Raw genomic sequence first — 17,962 nt, 5'->3', positions numbered from 1 at the left:
GCTGAGGGGAGACCTTCTTGCTCTCTACAGCTATCTAAAACAGTGAGCAGGGTGGTGGTCTCTTCCAAGCAGCAAGTGATAGGATGAGAGGAAGTAGTCTCAGGTTGTGCCAGAGGAGGTTTAGATTGGATATTAGGAAAAATTTCTTCACAGAAAGGATTGTTAGGCATTGGAATAATAGGCTGCCCAGGGAAGTGGTTGAGTCACCATCCCTGGAGGCGGTTAATGATGACACCAAGTTGGGAGGGAGTGTCGACCTGCTGGAAGGCAGGAGGGCTCTGCAGAGGGATCTGGATAGACTGGAAAAATGGGCTGATTCCAATGGGATGAAGTTCAATAAGGCCAAATGCCGGGTGCTGCACTTTGGTCACAACAACCCCCTGCAGCGCTACAGGCTGGGCGCAGAGTGGCTGGAGAGCAGTCAGACAGAAAGGGACCTGGGGGTGCTAATTGACAGGAAGCTCAACATGAGCCAACAGTGTGCCCAGGTGGCCAAGAAGGCCAACGGTATCCTGTCCTGTATCAAAAACAGCGTGGTCAGCAGAACAAGGGAAGTGATCCTTCCCCTGTACTCTGCATTGGTGAGGCCACACCTGGAGTATTGTGTTCAGTTCTGGGCCCCTCAGTTCAGGAAAGACATTGAAGTGCTGGAGCGGGTCCAGAGAAGAGCAACACGACTGGTGAAGGGACTTGAACATAAGACCTATGAGGAGAGGCTGAGGGAGCTGGGGTTGTTTAGTCTAGAGAAGAGGAGGCTTAGAGGTGACCTCATCACTCTCTATAACTACCTGAAGGGAAGTTATAGCCAGGTGGGGATTGGTCTCTTCTCCCAGGCAGTTAGCAATAGGACAAGGGGGCATGGGCTTAAACTCTACCAGGGGAAATTTAGGCTGGATATTAGGAAGAAATTCTTTACAGAGAGAGTGATCAGGCATTGGAATGGCCTGCCCAGGGAGGTAGTGGACTCGCCGTCCCTGGAGGTTTTTAAACTGAGATTGGACATGGCACTTAGTGCCATGATCTAGTAAACGGACTGGAGTTGGACCAAGGGTTGGACTCGATGATCTCTGAGGTCTCTTCCAACCCAGTCGATTCTGTGATTCTGTGATTCTGTGAAAAGATGCGTGGATGAGGTTCTTAGTGACACAGCTTAGTGACTGTTAGGCTAATGGTTGTACTAAACGATCATGAGGGTCTTTTCCAAACAAAAAGATTCTATGACTCTATGGAGGGAGAATGCTCAGGGCTGGTCTCAGGTATTGAAATTTGCACGCCCCTTCCCAGTCTGTTAGCCTGTCCTAAAACTGAGGTGCAAATGGGTTGTTTCAGGCACATATGAAATCCATGGATTGGTCCATGGCCAGGCACCAGTACAACACTAAGCCTCCTCCAAGGAAATATGTCCCTAATAACAATAAACAGGGATGAAACTCAAAAAGTACATACACACCTTGTCTGTGCCAAACAGGAGTTGAGTAGCAATGGGAAAAATACGTTTTCTATTCTGGCGGGAGCTGCCCAGAAAGAAGGATGATGGTATTATGTGATTTCAGCAGTTCTCAGATGCGGAATCTCACTGCAGAAGCTGTGGGGAGATGGCATCTTCAGGGGTGAGCTGCTTCTGCCTGGGCCTTCCCGGCTGACCACAGTTTGCAGCCATGCTTCAAATCTGCAGTTTGCAGGAGAGGAATGAGAGTTATAAATCTGTTCCATTTCAACATAACTTCTGATTTTGGCCTAAAATTATGGTAATTGAAAATATTTGTGAACTTGTAAGCTGCTCATTAAGGTTCTCTGTTCTCAACCTTCCGTCTGATGACCTCTCATTATAATTCCCGTCATACAGGTGACCTTTTCTTTTGCACAGAGACTGCAGTGCTCATCCACGAGGCCATGCAGGAGTTAAAAATATATTCATATAGGCAAATTTGAACACAAAAATAAAATTGTCTTCCTGAGGTCATTGTCTCTGTAGACCAAAGTGAGGGAGGAAGTACAGGAATGTGATGCTGATTAAGATACCACATGCTGGGCAGGTATCAGTTTAAACACTTTAGACTGTTACCTGCTCAGCAGGGGAGACCTGAATCCACATTTGATGATTAGGCCGTATTTATGTCTCAGCTCAGCAAGTCTCTATACATTGTCCTGATGAGCAGAGTGTATAAAATTCACACAAGTGTCTCCATATTAATCAGAGAGGTGAAAAAAGGTTTCACAGTTATGCTGGGTTTCTAAATATGTGGGTGTCCAGGGCCCATTTACCCCAGGCTGTATTATAGGTAAATCACAATCCACCTACTCTGCCCCCTTTAACATTTTGGATGAATCATGCAGCAAGCTGAGCCACATCAAATTAATACGTATTCAGTGACACAGGCAACCAAACTGATAATCTGCAGCCTGAAGAAGGTAGTTTCCTTCTAGTACGTGGAAAACTATGCATATATTTTTATATTCATACAAATATCTATAAACTCTAAATACACACAGATATAGACTTCTGTATATGTTTTGCAGCTGTGCAGGAAAAGCTGTAGCTATGTTATACAGTATTTGAAAGTCTCAAATTCTGATTAGTATTCTTGATGGGTTCTTTCAGCATGGTTTGCTCAGGAAACAAGGCTTATGCAATCACAGTCTGGGTATGTGTCTGTCACTATTAGACATCAGATAATTTACACAGGAGAGAGACATTATGAATGTCCCTAGACCAGGAGAAGCTTCCCGGAGAAATAGCTTCTGTCAGTATTTTCACCTTTAAAAAAAAAAAACACAGAGAACCCAAGTACCAGACATGTTTCCATTAAAAATCTTCATTAGGCTTTATTCGATCCTATACTTGTGGAACTGCTTGCTCAATATCTAAGGAATTATTATGATTAAAAAGTTATAAAGGATGGCACCAATGAAGCAAAAGGCTACTCATATTTCTTATTAATCTGCTACGTTTTTCTTTGCAAGATCTATACATTTTTTAAGGGTTTTATTCTTAAGTTTACAAAATTCTGCTCTTGGCACAAGTAGGTTTGCAACCCTGGGCAGAGCTCAGCTTTCAGGAGATTGCACACGACCAAACCACCTCTTATGACATAAGAACTGATATTACTATTTGAGAGTTTAAGCTCCCTGAAATATTAATGAGTGATGTGTGAGAAAGGTCTTTAGCCCATATGCTCTGCAAAATAGAATTAAAGAACAAGGTCTGATTAGCACAAATTCCACTGGTGGTCCTTGGTGTTCCTTCAGCTTTAGTCCATGAAGATTTAACCCCATAAGATCCAATTGTGAATATAGGATTTAAAATAGGATTTAATACAGGAAAGTAGCTTTACTATTTTTTTAGTGTGTGTGTTTTTTTGGGGGGATTTTAAAAAAAAGTATTTATATACAGCTTTGGCATGGAGTTTCATACAAAGAACGAAGAGTTGGGCAGTGATGTCGCTTATACAAAAAAATCCGACACAGACAGCTGTGGTTGCACCTGGATAAGTCCTGGCTCCTGCCAAAATCCATGTCTTTGGCTTGGAAAGCTACTCCAGTGCCCGGTTAGACATTTGTACCCCAGTACATGATATTCCACTGCCTCATCTCAATGGTACAGCAGGAGCAGAGACAACATATTGGAGTTCTTTTTGGGGCAAATAATCCAGGGATACTAAGAAGCCTGGAAGAGAAGGGGAATTATGGTTTGAATTGCTGATATTTCTAGAGGAAAAACGCCAGTTGCCATGACAATAAAAATGTGAAATATTCAGACGTCAAAATTAAAATACATGATTTACTCTTCTTGAAGAAAGTCTTCCATGCATAAACCCCTTGTGGTTTTTAGTTTTTGAGATTAATTTTTTTTCATTTATTTATTATTTATAGAGTCAGGACCATTTCTTGGAGCATGCATCGCTATTCCCACAGCCTGAAAACTGACCTCAGATGTGGAGCCTGTTTCTGAAATAGAGTCCTTATGCTTTCCAGTAATTACTAGAAAATTAGAAAAGTTGTCAAACATCTTTATATCTTTGACTAAATGGGAGCAAACAGGCCTGGAGAGATGGAGAATCCCCATCTGGGAAAAGATAAAAGCACTTGCTTCTGTAATATATGTTGGCAAACTGAGATGCTTTGTGAAGGGCAGACCCACAATCAGTGCTTTGTGTCTCTTTCTTTTCCAGTTCTTTGGATTGAGGGGGCTCTTTTGGTTTTTATTTTAGTTTTGGTTTTAGCCTCCCTATGGCATATTTCCAGTTGCAATATAGCCACCTTGGCACCTCCTTCATAGCTTTTTTAAGGCTGTCATGAGGAAGACTACCCCTTACCAGAAGCTTATTTCAATATCTGCATAATAAAACTGTCCAGAGACTCCATCCACAAAATTTCAAACTTGCCAAAAAAAATCCAATAGTCTCTTGAACCCACAAGATATAAAACCAGATTTTTCCCACCCCCTCTTTGTAGTAGCCTACCAAAATGAGAGAAGAGGATTGCTATTAAAGATACATAAATTTTAAAAATTCCCCAGAAACTCCTCCTACGAGGCTGGGATTGATCTCTGTTTACCTCGGGGATTGCAAACTGGCAGGAGAACCTGCCATCTGACCACAGCATGTGCCAGGTCTTGCAGACTTCTTCTTGCAGCCGAGACCTTGTGCTGTAATTTACTTTCCATGGAACGGGGATGCATCCAGAAGGATCAGTGAGGTGTATAAACCTTTAAGTGTACAAAACCTCTTTTGTTCTGAAATAATTCTGTTGTTACTCCTGTGTGTACTGGGTTGTAGACGTCCAAGGACGAGCAGCCAAGATGTCTCTACTGCTTTCATCCCTGGCCAGTGTTCAAGCCATAGGGGATTTTGGTATTTTTGCCCTCAGGGCCACCTAGAACAGGGGACTTCAGGAATTCACAAGATCAATAAACAATAAAGTGGTATCTGGGGGGAGAAAGGTCAGCAGAAGGACCTTCCTGATGTCTGGGTTTTACTTGGCGTGTTGTGGCTGGAGAGGGGAAGGGGGCAGCGTTTTCTCAGAAGCTCTTGATTTACTGCAATGGGTTGAAGAGGTTGAGCCACCTAAAATCAGGTTAGCTTTAGAAACTGTTCATTTGCTGTGCTCGCCCAGGAGATCTCTGCAGTGAGCGCCCTTACCCACACCGTATTCTGAAGAGAACAGATTCTGCTCTCGGTGGTACTACTGTAAATCCTGACTGCTTTAATTGTGCTGGATTCCTTTCATTCAGATCCTCAGCAACTTGTACATGTATCTTATTCGCTAACACATGTAAAAACCAGCTGAATTAATAAGTAATGACTTAAGGTTTGCAGCTTTTTTTTTTTTCCAGTCATGTAGAAGGCTGGTTCCTCTCCATTCATCCTGCTCAGCATGCAGCCATACCTAAAATGTCCTGAGAGAATCAGCATCCTCATGGGGAAGGGCTGATCTATGATTTCACTGGGCTATGGAACAAGCCATAAAAGAAGAAATTTTATTAAGAAAGTAACAATTTACTGTCAGAAATCTTTGAACAATACATGTAAATTCTTGAATTTGGAGCAAGATATTATTTGCACGACAGACTTAGCTGTCCTTATCTCCATAGCCTGAAGTATTCTTAGTGTTGCCAGCTGTACAGTGCATATCTCATTGCAGTACACGGTGCTCTGAAGTGTGCCAGGTAATAAGCTATAAAGAGAAAAGCGGGGCTCAAGCAACACAAAGATGCAAAGCAATATTTTCCCTTGACACCCAAGGTCATGGCATAAAGAAACATGGAACAAGGGAGTGTCAATTTTCATTGAAGATGCATGGTACAGCGCTGCTGTACCAAGCTAAGAGAAATAAATTAACGTGATGGCAAACTTAGTGTCCTCCTAAAATATGTTTGTAAGTATGTGAGTGTGCACGTTGGGGGGATGATGCTACATTGCTCTGGATATTTTCATGGTTAGCAGAAACAGGCATCACAGACTTAAAATAAACACTTTTTAAAGATAATCTGCTCTGTATACTATAAATACTGACACTCAGTTTTGGAGGGAGCTCTGGGTTAAAGAGCTGAGAGGAGTAAGTATGGTTTGCTGCCCAGTGAATTACTCATTGATACAGTTTTTACTCATCACCAGTTCCTAACCAAAACATATACCCAAGATGACTGTTCAGGATTGTTTAGACTTACATTGGTGCCTCTATTAAGCTGTAATAACTGTTGTTGGATTCTTCCATTCTCTTGCCTCCACAGTGAGAGCTATAAATGCATAGGAAAATTGAACAAACCTTGTTTGTTTTGCTTTTGCAGTGGTACTATAGGGTGTAAATGCAGAAAGAGAGTTGGGTTTTTGATTGCTCTGTGTCCAATTCAGAATCCTGTGAAGTCGGTGGAAAATCCTCCATTAACTTAGACAGGGTTTGTATCAGTCCATTGAACATTATCAAGCCAGCAAGAAGGATTCATTGCATTCACCATATGGCTCCAGCTTACTTTAATTCTTTACCTAACTTTTCTGAAATGCAGACTGTAAGAGAGCATTTCTTTATAGTTAGGAAAGCACACGGTGCTTAATTTTAATGGAAAACACTTTTTTAAACACAGACGGATCCTGCTGTGTTTGACAAATATGTTCCAGAAAGAAGCTCAATCTAGATGTTATGTGTAACTTTATCTTATTCCCTTTTGAGCACTACTGTTCTTGCAAAGTGATCTCTCAACTGCCCAAAGTCATTACACTTTTTCCCTTTCACATTGTACCTCTGTAAATGTCAGGCATAACTACATTTTTATTTGCAGAGATACCACTGCTATGAATGAGTAAAAATTTCCTGCTCCCCCGCCTCCTTCTCTTTACCCTGTGCGCTTTCTGCTAATATGATTTGTTGAACAAATTGTTCCATTAATCTGGGGCTGTTTGACAGAGTGAGAAAATAAGTGCCAAAGTGAGAAGATTCACAAGAATCGGAAATCTCAGTCCCTCTTTCTCAAGGTAAATAGTTATTATATCAGGGTGTCAGACTGGTGAAATGGATGTACTTTCATTCTCAGTTTGTAAATGTCACTTTTCCTCAGCCCATCAGGGTGACAAATGAGGTGTGGGTTACAGTAAGAGTTCATTCCTTGACAAAGTTCTTGCTGGCTTATTTCAGGAGGAAGGTGGCCTCCCCTTTCTACCCCCCACCCAAACTCAGGGGGAGGGGGACACAGCATTAGTCTGAGAGAAACAAGGCAACCTGGGCTTGAATAACGTCCAAATTGTTGCCATTTGCTGCGAAAACCTGATAGAGGTTTCTTCAAAAAACAAGTCGTGACACACTTTGTTTGCCTTACTCCTCTTTCTTTGCTTGTTGTTTTTAGCTAAGACCCATCTGACATACATTTACTGGCGTTTATGTCAATATTTATTGAACAAGTGGTCAAGAGAGGCCACTTTTTAAGCCCCATGCTATCTGGTTGTTAATTACCACCCTGCAATGTGTTAATGAAGAAGAACACCCTCTTCTTTTGGCAGATAATTGATAAGGGATCAGGACACCCAATGCCTGACAAGGAACATGAAACGGCTTCTCTGGTTGCCCCGCAGATCCCTGTGTTTGAGCAGTCACAGGACCAGCAAGGAGCCCACATGGCTCACAGGAAAACATGGTCCCAGGGTGAGGATCATGGTAAAGAAAGAGCAAAGGATGTTCTGAGCCATTTGAGCCCAGGCCCTCCTTTGATTTCTGCATTATGAGAACCCTACGCTCTCCCAGAAAAAGAGGATTTGCAGTAGCTCCTGAAATGTCTTTGCCAAGGCTTAACCATCATCTTCAGGACATAGACTTGTGGGTTTTTTTTTGTTGATGGTCTAGTAACCATGAAAGAAAGCCGTTCCTAACTGAACTTGCCTTAGTAGTAACTCAAAAAGATATATATCTGATGGATTTAAACCTTTTCCTTTGGCTTGTAGCAGCTCTTAGCATTTTGAACTATTTGATAACTTGGTTGGTATTCTCATCTTGAGAATGGTTTGTGAGGCAACTGTGTTTGACGCTCATGAACAAAGCTGTTATGAATGAAGCAGATATGATTTTGCTAGAAATTCTGGAGGAAAGGCAAGAAGAAAGTCATTGTGAAAGGATTTATTTTTTTTTTTACACTTTCAGAATGAAACAAAATTTTCCACTAAAACTAGGAATAAAAGCAAATTGTCAGAGTAAGACTGAACTCAGAAGCCAAGCCCCTAAATTAATAGCTTTGTACAGGCTTCCTTAAGCTTTCTAGGTCTGCAAGGATCTGAATCGCAAGTGAGGATTTTCAGGCATTGCTGTGTGGGGTATAGCTGGGACCAGATCTCACAAATAATCAAATCACAAGTCCAGAAGACTCAGCATTTGCAGATCCTCAAGCAGACCCTAGGAGCTATCAAGGGAATGGGAAAAACATGAACACTTAGCAGAGCCTGCTTGTATTTTCTTAGAAGCTCATCAAAAGCAATGTTTCCACATAACATTTTGCCATTGGTGAATCAGCATTTTCTGATGAAAATATATTTCACTGCAAAATGTCTGCCCCATTGGTGTGTTATCTGGTATGTGTGATAAGAAATTAAAAGGGTTGAGGGTGAACGGGAACAGAGACCTCCAGATCTGCATCTACTGCTTGAACCCAAAAGGCTCCTGAACTAATGGCTGTCGTAGACTCCAGTGTGTGTTCAAACCCTCAGAGGGAAATACTAAATGCATGGTACAGGTTTCTTTCCCTGGCTGCTAAAATGTCAGGCTTTGAATTAGCTTGACAATGACAATGCTTATGATTCAGGAATGGAAATTTGCTTTTCATTATTAAGAAAACCACTGTTCTCCAACACTACAAAAGTAGCTATTTCTACAAACACGTCTGCCATTAAATTCCCATGCTAGAATATTTGTGAGAAATCAACATTAAAAAGGAGACTGCACATAATCAAAGCAAATCTATCTAATTTTCTCTCTGTGTGTGCATTTCCAATGTATTTATCTCTGTGGAATCCAGGCAGCAGATAATACTGAATTCTGTATGACATCATACTTGTTTCAAACAGATCACAATCTCATAAGCATACAATTGTGCTTCACCTAACAGACCAGGGACTAAAAGGCCCTACTGAAAAAGAAATTTTGAAAAAGTAATAGTACAGTGAACAGGAAAAACAAATCACTTCATACTGTCACTTTTTTTTTCTTTCCCCAATGTTCTTCTCTTTTTCTCACCAAACTTGCTCCTGCACGTAAATTGTTCTTTGAAGACCTATTTTCTCCAGTACTGGCTAAAATAAGCAGAACAGTTACAGTCAACAATATTCTGCCCACTTTACCAGAGCCTTCATAATTTATGTCTAACCTGGATAGGAAAAACCCTTATAAATTTCAACAAATGTCTCATTAATTAACACCCCATCTCCCTAAGCCACAGAGCAGCTGGTGAAAAGAATTGTGTAGGTTGATTCTGTAGATATAAACTAGGTCAACAAGAGGGATCCATACTCACTATTGCAGGCTGATATTTCTCTGGAGGGTATTAATAGTTTCTGGGGTCTTTCAGTTTAGACTCCAAACTAGTCAAAGTCAACAGTATAAAGCTGCTCAGCCTATGTACTTAAATAAAAATAATAATAATGAAAAAAAAAACCAACAACCCACAGCACATTACAAGATTTCTGTGCAATGTGCTGCAATGGGTCAGATCCTGAAATCCTTACTTGGGCCCCTTATCCAAGAGAATTAGAGACTTTCTTTTGATTTAAATTAACTTTGTATTGTGACCTTTTTCTAGTTAGTGGTTGATCATGCAAACTCCTTACTTTACTGATTACACTATATATTCATGGAGAGTCTGAAGTCGTTAGTCAGGCAAACTCTTCTTGCCTACATGATAAATTATCTACAAAGCATCATTCTCTGCTCATTTCTAAATACTCCTTAGCCTATTCAACATGCTAATTTTAGGGTAATTTATTTTTTTCTATAACTGTACATAACCCTAATAAAATTAAATTAAAAATATAAGGCAGGACTGTAAGGAATTAATATTACGGGTCTATCTGATGCAAGGACTGAATACATCGTGGAAAAATAAGAGGGAGAAAATGCCTGGGAAGCATTTCACTAACTATACATGTCCTGCACTTGAAAACCTTGTCTGAAGTCATCTGAGGAGGCAGGCAGGCAATTTTGGTGGCTCCCAAATGAAAGATTAGACAGACAAAATTTAAGCCGGATCTGATAGCAGGAGAAGGGAGTCAATGGGAAGGCAGAGCAGGGGAAGACTTTTCCATGATGGCAAACTCATTTTGGAAAGGTGGAGAATTAGGAGTGCAAGACCAAAATAAGTGAGAGCATGAGGGTAAGCATTTATCATAAAAGAGGAAGAGCAAGTAGGGGATACACTAGGATATGAAAAACAGAAAAGCAGTCAGGAGAAAAGTCCTTAAGCTTCTCAGACAAGATAATCCTGATTCTAGTGAAGTCAATGGGAGTTTTGCCATTGACTTCAACAGGGTCAGGATTTCTCCCAGGGAGTGTTAATGTGATATGGAAGAGATAGGAAGACAGAGGAGATACTCAGAGAGCAACATGGTCATAGCATATAACATTAGCATGTTAATGGCTATGGCTGTTTTATTTTGCAGCTCTGTATGAAGCATTGAGACTACAGGAACTTCAAAAATACTAATATGTCTCTCATTATTAACTAATGTCATGGCAGGAATCCTCAAAATAGAGATTTTCTGCCCACCACTATTTCCCTCTGCAATATCTCATGAGGGAGGTTGAGTCAGACTAATTTTGGTATTAAAAAATAGTCACAACAAATACCATCATGTCCAGTAAGCCTAATGTATTGATTGAATCCAAGCTGACCACAAAATTTAATTGCAGGCCCATAATTATTTGAGGTTAGGAAAAGTTACATTCTAGTTTCTGAATTAAGCTCAATAGATCAAGACTTTTTATCTTGAAAAAAAAACAACGTAAGAGGGGGAGGAGGAGGAGGTCAGATATAGGTCTTTAACATTCTACCTGGCTTGGAAATCACAAATACATGCGTGTTCACTGTCTCTAGTAATCTAAAATTTAAAAGTCATCAAATGAAGCTAGCAAGGGGTATATTCAAAATGAACAAGCCTTTTCTCTTGGTAGCACAAAGGAAACTTGTAAAATTCCTTACAACAAGATTTAGAGGTGGTTGCTTAGTTTCCAAAACAATCTATGGAGAAATTCATGGAAGAAAAACACATTGAGAGCTACTCAACGCATAGAGATCTGTTGTTCAGGGCATTTCTGAGCCACAGGTCACTGAAAAACAGTAGAGTATTTTAGAAAAATATCTTTGTATTGTTTGTGAGATATCTGCTCTTAGCTGAATCCAGAGAGCACACTGGGTTATATGGTCCTTATGTCCAACGTGGTACAGCAATTCTATATTCTGAAGCAATAGAGGCTAATTTAAATAATCCCTATATTTTTTTTTTTAACAAAATTTCACAGAGGAAAATCCTGTAATATATTTACTTGTTCCTTCGAGCTTTTATCAAATATTCTGGGGTTCCAGGTGAGGGGTGAAAGTGTCTGCAGGTAAAGGTTGTGTTTGTCAGAGTAATTCCACTGGGCAGCTCTGTGCAGTTTGGCTGTGCCGTTGCTCTAAATGGTGATGAGTGTGCCAAGAAATCGACTGGTTTGTTGGCTGGGTTTTTGCCTTCTACTGGAAATTCACTTAGGAGGTAATCCAGAGCCAACTAAGTCAATGAAAAACTCCCATTAAGTTTAATGGGTTTGGGATCAGGCCCTTAAATCATATGTAGGCAGCTAAATCTGCCAGTTCTTTAAAGATGCATAAATTTACCTGCTATTCCCCAAAGCACAACTGCATCCCTCCAACACCTGTCTGACAGAACTATTGAATATAATAAGAAAACCTTGCAGAATCACAAGTAAGCTGCGAACACCAGACTGCCACCAATCTCTTCTGATGCCGAGGTAGTTAGTACCTGGGACTACTAAAAAAAACCATAATCAGGGACGATGCTGAGATATGAAATACAAGTATTCCATCTGTTTAAGCCGAACAGCTCGCAAAACATTAGCCAACTGCTAAGTTGCTGCTTTTCTACAGACTGAGTCATCCTCATCACACATTCCACTGGGTTTTAAATGATTGACAGGAAAAAAAAAGCCAAGAGAAGCAGCTATTTCTTTACATTTAGCTGGTTTGTCAGGACATTTGAAAACTTCTGGATTAAGGTGAAAATGCTTAAGGATTAAGTGGGGAGTGAAGGGAAAAGGGAATGAAAACATTTTAGTGCTGTGAATTTAGAAGTCAAGCAGACATGCTCAGGAGAGCTCGCAAGACCTTTACCAATATGCTGTATCTAATCAACAATATCATTTAGAGTTTTCCACTTTATGGAGGAAAAGAAAAGTAATGTTTGAAGGTTTCTCTTGCCAGTGCTGTATCTCATCAGGGCCTTAATATACTCAGCATGTGTTTTGCAAAATGAGATTTTGCAAAAAATCGGGGTCACTCCTTGCACCCAGGCAAGAGGTATTAAAAGATATTCATCTTTACAAAGTGTGTCTTGAAACGATGGAGAGAAATATATGTCTCAAGAACTTTTGAAAGAATTGCCAGGGGTTTGATCGCACCAGAGAGTTGTGAATCATGACAAGAGATGTCTAGGAATGTATTATTCAAAAGGAAGCACTGATATCAATAATATTCACGTTTAAAAGACTGTTGCGAATTGTTGCAATGTTGTTAATTACTTGAACAGGCAAAACGAGGTTGTTCTCTGTACTCCCAATTTCTCTGCGCTGTGGTAGGCAAAAGGTGGCTTGGGGGAATCAGAAAGTAATGATGTCATTCCTTGGCCTATTGCGGGTGTCATGTAATGTTTTGAGTATTTGGATTTCTTTGTTTATTTCCCCATCTAATAGTTTTGTACAGGAAAAAAAAAGATGAAAACTCAGATATTGTCAGCTTTGCAGAGAATACTGGAAAGTCCTGTCAGGAGATTAAAATATCTTCAACAAACGGTGGAAACTTGGTTAGGAAGATTATAGGAAGAATGTAGGAAGTTCTTCAAATACTTGAAGTAACTTTAAAGACCCCATGGAGTAAAAAGGCAAGTAGGAGGAACAGCAAGATTTCATGTTATCACTCGTAGGAAGACGTTTCTTTTGCACAGACCCCTAGAGCTGAAAAAATAGAAATGGTGAGTCATTAATTCTCAGCTCAGTTGTTTTCTTTGATGTTTGCCATCCAGAGTAAGTAGTTTATACCCATTCTGGGACTAGAAACATGTTTATATACACAGTAGTATCATCTTCATAACTGAATAATTCATATTTTAAAAAACTGCTGAACACTTTGTAAAATAGTATACAGGAATTGCTGCATTTGCTCACATGAAGGGTCAAACCAACTATCTTCCTTTATTTCATTCGCTAGAAAATGACTATAGAAGTAATAAGCCATCAAAGAAAAAGTCAATGCAGCAGACCACAGATTCTGCAGTAAAAAATATATATATTGAGGAAGGCATAAATGCATTTAATGAAATTAAAGCACACAGAAATATCTCAAAGCTTAAGGAAGAAAGAATATAGAGAGCCAAAAATAATTACCACCTAGGAAAAAAAATTGAGCTTTTTTTATCACTGAAGATTGATTCACGCAACACCAAGAAGCAGCAGCTGTGGTTCAGGCATCTATCCATCAGAGCTCTGATTTATTCTGAACTTTCCTCATGGGTCAAGATCTGAAAACTACTGGGCTGCTCAGATTTTGGGTGGTTCTGGCTGCTGACACTTCCCCTAGATTTGAAGGATCTGCATTGATTTCCTCCTGGTGCTCCTGCTGCAGCCTCTGTCCCACCTGTTCTAAGGGTCTGGCTATACATTAATCTCTCATGACAGTGGAGGAAAGCAATATCATTATACAATGTACTCTAATATAGGAATATGCATGGCTCTAAAGGAGGTGAAACCCTGGCTCCCTTCTGAACAACACAAGCTCCTATGCACACCATTGCAATGGGCATCCTCCCACTGCACACCGGTTCGGGGTTTGCTTGTTCATAAAAGAGGCTAAAGAAAGTAGGTTGAGTGTTCTAGAAAATAAGAAAGAAATCTGATACTATATATATCGATGAGTTTGTCGGATCTAATTTGTTGAGGTGATGTAGCCTTGTCAGGCACCCCAGACACACGGTTTAAAAAAAAAATAATAAATAAATAAAAAGAGAAAACTAGGGGCTTGAAACGTCACGTAAACTCAATTTACTAATCAGCCAACCTGTGCCCTTCCAAGCACTGTAAAAAACACATAGCACTTAAAAATAGGTTGGTTTTGTTAAGTGTGGCATGAGTTTTACGGAGATTTCTACTCTGCCTGCATTCTGGACCATAGAAAATATGCCGGAGTACACATAATGTCACTCACTTGCTGATGTAACCACCTGGCTGCATCCCTCTCTCATGTTCTTAGCCATTTCCACTTCTAAGTATCAAGGATTTTTTAATTTTTTTTTTTATTATTCTGCATATTGCACATGCACTTAATTTTACATGAAGAATTGTGTGCATAATTAGGCATAGCAGCAACAAAACCTTCACATTTAAAAATGTCCTGCCCAAACCCATGCAATTCAGTGGCACGTTTGATCCCAGGGTTTTCTAACATGCGATAGTCCATTCTCCATTAGTTTTGAATCTCCTCTGTTAAGTTCCCTGTTTCAGTTAGAAACTGCTCAGTAGGAAATTAAAACGTGTTGATAGATTGGAAAGTTATTAAGCTTCCTCGCAGTGTTAAACAAGAATTTACAAGAATTCGCTCTCCAGATTTATCAGGGATATATTTACAGTACTTGAGTAAGTGTGAATATTACTCACTGGAGATATTTAGTCACATACTGTATCTTTCTGAAGGGAGACCATATTGCATTAAATGTCTCCACCATGTTCTGTAATTTGAAAGATAAATCCTTGAGTGCTGATTACTTATATATTGATACAGACCATCTATTATTTTGGGTCTATAAGAAGATTTTCATCTCTAATATTAATTTCTTGGCTACCATCATGGTTTTTCTTTGCAACCATCTTTCATTATCGTAACTCTGGCCACTCGATATTGTTAAATTTCCTCATGTACAATGCCAGAAATTACAGTGCAGGTGGGGGAGGTACATCATACTTAAATTAAATGGTTTGGTGTGGGCTTAAAATAAGAACAGACATTGCTAAGCTTTTGTGTGAAGTTTTTTCAGTGACACATTTTGTAGCATTAGGGAAAGAGTTCAGACTCATAGGGGCTGCACTTCCACATCCAAAAAACAGGTTGTGATGTAATGTAACTTCATGGTGACATGGTGAGATGTTGTCTTTATTCCCGAATTATTATGTCATATGTTGATTAAAATCACACTCAATAGCTAAGATAAAAAATAGTATTTAGCAGCTCTGCTCCCACTGAATTTATGTTTCTGACTCGCCTCGGGTAGGTGGTAAAAACAAAACAAAAACCCCAACAACTGGGTGCTCTGTCTTGGGTGTGGATTCTGGTCTAGTTTATGAAATACAGGCAGCAATGGTGACCAGAATGAAATCTCAATTAACAAAGTAAAAAAATGAAAGAATTTGATCATTTTGTAGGTAGTGAGAAATATCAGCTGTATCTGATACACAGGAGCTTTACTTGATACTCAAAGCCAAAATAATGTCCAATAGTTCAAAGCTGAAGGTGGGAACAATTTTTAAGCATTGATTTTTGGCTAACCATCAGTGTAGCGCTAGATTTTTCTGTCTTTAAATCACAGTTGGGAATGGTATTGTCAAAATACTGGGGTTGAGTAAGAGTCGAAGTTCCATGGAAAGTTGCAATGCAATATTGTTCCTATACATTAGAGAAATATCAGTTCTCCTTTTCTGTCTTCAGCCGACTTGTCAGGAGAGAAATTGTTGTGTTTTCGGTTTTTCTCATGTTTTTTCCCCTTTCCATTAGAAACCAGCCAAACAACCGCCCCAGTAAAATAACTGCCCACTAACAGTTAAGGTTCACACAGGGACTCTAATTTACTTCTCTGCAATTTAATGGTTGTGTGTTTCGGGATGAGGAAGATTTTTTTTGTTCCTAGAGAACAGACACAGCAAAGGCATTTGGTGCCAGATGCCCCGGTACTGCCCTTCTCACATCTCTCAGAGCAGGGGATGACACAATATCTCATTCCTCTGCCTTTTCAGGCCTTGTCTCTCTGAGGTGGCACCGATCACCAGAGCGTAGGCAGCTCCGTGTCTTTTGTGATCATCTGTGTTAGAGAAACCGCTTTAACACCAGCAATTAATTTCTCCTATTGGGACACCAAGGGCTTCAAATGGTTCATGAGCACTGCAAAAATAAATGGCAAGACTCCAATTTTCTTCCGTGAACTTCCTAGAGCAGAAATCAGGTTTTAAGGCCACAAGAGATCACACTGTCTGACTTTTCTGTATAATCCTGGAAAGGAGGTCTGGCCTAGGCTGACCAGCTTGTGAATCGAGGCCACTGAGCATTTCTTTGGTAGGTCCTGCAGGAAAACATAATTTTCTTTGGGCTGAATGCTCAGAATCTTTATGGTAAGAGGAGGAGGAAAAATAAAAACAAGGAAACAGGGAAATGCAAAGGAGAGGGGAGAAAATTGAGGGAAAGGGGGAGAAAAGGAAAGGGAAAGGACTTCTACTGAATTAAATTTAACTGGATACAAACCTGCCATAATCTAACACACAAATCTTAACCTTTCCCCCTTCAGCTGGACCAAACTCGTGCTCCGTTGTAGTTCACAGAATGTTATCACAGCCCAGTTGAGCTGGCTGCACACTCACGACCCTCCGAGCACTCAGACCCATATGAGACAAACCAGCCGTGCCAAATCCTAAACTGAAGCATTGCCATGAGTTCATCTGGTTTAGATCAAAGGGCTGTAGGGCGGCTCTCATCAGAAAGTGCTGGGAATAGGAGACCTTAAGCCTTTTCATTCCCGCAGTCCCTCAACCTCCAGATAAATTAAAATATTTAATCAAAATCTAATGGCAGTGATCTTGTTTGTACAAATGCTTTATTATCTTGTGCATTTTAACCACAATCTGCCTGGTTCCTAACGTGACCTAAAGAACCAGTCGGCATTTATTACAAATGCAAGGCAGAAAGCTTCTGGCTCAGCAATTAATCACTGACATAGAGGAATTTCTTCTCTCCAGGTGGGGAACCCATCCAAAAACTAAGAAAAATAATCGGGCTAATTAATTCTTATCTGCAAAGAGCAATTAGATAAATGACCTAAAAACAGGCCTGTCACCCCTAGTGAGGTGCTCAGCTTCTAAATAGAATAATGTCTCTTTGCCAGGCCATCTCTGCAGTGAAATGGAGATCACAGAGAGGAAAGGGAAAAGACGACATGTGGGGAGGGAATGGACTGATAGGGGAGTAGGTTAATTAGAGCTGAGACCAGTCACTGATATAGGAAAAAAAAAAAATTAAACCAATGCTCTGCACTCGAGTAGGTTTGATATGATCCCATCACCTTCACAGCTCTGCCTTTGTGCATCTGAAGATACTAAAGAGAGTGAAGTTGTCTCCAAGCTACTTTTGAAGAGGAAAACCACTCGCCAGGCTTGTCCACCATTGAGTTGCATTTCACCCCGGTGAGTGGCATCCCTGACATGACACTCTATTAACTTTGAACTGTGTGGCTCTGGCACAGAACGATGGTGCTGAAGTGAGATGCAGAGGACTGTGTTTCAATTAGTTTGCTCAGTCAGAAAATGTAAAATGCATAAAACTTCATGAGTGAGCCAAATTAATCTAAGCAGCACAAGTGAGAAGGCAACAAGAGCATGTACACATAGGACCTTTGGTCAGCTGCATATCACCAGCAAAAGTCCTGCTGTCCTTTTAAGATGTGTTATAGCTAGCCAAAAGCCAGAA

General features: G+C 40.2%; 2 long non-coding RNA genes across 4 annotated transcripts in view; one reads left to right on the top strand and one right to left on the bottom strand.

Annotated features, from left to right (window-relative positions):
• LOC110356557 (uncharacterized) overlaps nt 1–17,962 on the bottom strand; it is a 50,141-nt gene that overhangs the window by 10,260 nt on the left and 21,919 nt on the right. For both annotated transcript variants that reach the window (XR_010475356.1, XR_010475357.1), the window contains one exon: nt 1,451–1,669. This is a non-coding gene — a long non-coding RNA (uncharacterized LOC110356557). The remainder of the gene's footprint in view (nt 1–1,450; nt 1,670–17,962) is intronic.
• Nucleotides 1–17,962, top strand: part of LOC135580559 (uncharacterized) — a 79,296-nt gene that overhangs the window by 56,326 nt on the left and 5,008 nt on the right. For both annotated transcript variants that reach the window (XR_010475359.1, XR_010475358.1), the window contains one exon: nt 17,567–17,679. This is a non-coding gene — a long non-coding RNA (uncharacterized LOC135580559). The remainder of the gene's footprint in view (nt 1–17,566; nt 17,680–17,962) is intronic.

This window comes from Columba livia, chromosome 11 (assembly GCF_036013475.1).
Source record: "Columba livia isolate bColLiv1 breed racing homer chromosome 11, bColLiv1.pat.W.v2, whole genome shotgun sequence".
In the NCBI taxonomy this organism is placed as follows: domain Eukaryota; kingdom Metazoa; phylum Chordata; class Aves; order Columbiformes; family Columbidae; genus Columba; species Columba livia.
Note: the sequence above shows the minus strand (reverse complement) of the source record. Positions and strands in the feature narration are given on the sequence as shown.